We start from the raw sequence: 1,010 nt of genomic DNA on the forward strand, positions 1-1,010 counted from the left end.
ACCATCATTTCATCCCCATCGACGCGCAAGTCCCCGAAGTGGCGTCAAATTGAAAGCCTTGCACCAGGCGACCGGTCTACCGGACGGGAGGCCCTCGCCACACGGCATCCTTCCATCCACTCTCCTCCTTACCAAACTGACGACTCCTTGATGCCTGACGATGTGTCCTTCTCTTACTCAAGTTGTGCAGTTGGTCAGGCAGAACATTACGACCACCGACCTACTATCGATATAAACCGGTCCAAGCACGGTGGATGCAATATCAGTGAGCATGCTGTCCGTGTGTAGAATGGGGAAGTGATGTATTTGAACCTGATCGAGGGCATATTGTGAAGGCACGGCTTCTGCAGGTGGCGAAACCAAAGTGAAACCACCACCGGACGACGCGGTGTTGGGCTTCCCTGCACCACAAAAGATGTCGGAATTACAATTAATACCATTAGCTGCTGACGGGAGTTGATATACATCAACGGGGACAGTTGAGAATGTGTGCCCCGATCGGGACTCGAACCCGGGATCTCCTGCTTACATGGCAGACGCTCTATCCATCTGAGCCACCGAGGGCACAGAGGATAGTGCGACTGCAGGGATTTATCCCTCTCACGCTCCCCTTGAGACCCACATTCCCAACTTATAGTCCACACACTACATTCGCAGTACCCCTGCCATTATACCCATTACTCGTGGCAGATAATCCACCGAGTCCCGTAAGAGTGCAGGCAAATCGTGTGCAACTGCACTGAAGGAGGTCATTAGCCGGTTAGCCTTAACTATATGTCCGAAAGAACAGATGCCATCTTCATAAAGATGTCGGACGTCGTAGGCTGGGCAGACTAGTAAATTGTGACAGGCGGCGAACTATGGCGGATCTAGCATCAGACTTTGATGCTGGGCAGAGTGCAAGTGTGTGTGAACACACAGTGCACCGAGCGCTCCTACCGATGGGCCTCCGCAGTCGACGACCCATGCATGTGGCAACCTTAACACCCTGACATCGGCAACTACGACTG

General features: G+C 52.9%; 1 non-coding gene across 1 annotated transcript; it reads right to left on the reverse strand.

Annotated features, from left to right (window-relative positions):
- Positions 1–490: 490 nt before the first annotated feature.
- Positions 491–565, reverse strand: Trnat-ugu. The gene has a single exon. It is a non-coding gene; the product is annotated as a tRNA-Thr (tRNA).
- Between the last annotated feature and the right edge of the window lie 445 nt (positions 566–1,010).

Source organism: Schistocerca piceifrons, chromosome 1 (assembly GCF_021461385.2).
Source record: "Schistocerca piceifrons isolate TAMUIC-IGC-003096 chromosome 1, iqSchPice1.1, whole genome shotgun sequence".
Classification (NCBI taxonomy): Eukaryota; Metazoa; Arthropoda; class Insecta; order Orthoptera; family Acrididae; genus Schistocerca; species Schistocerca piceifrons.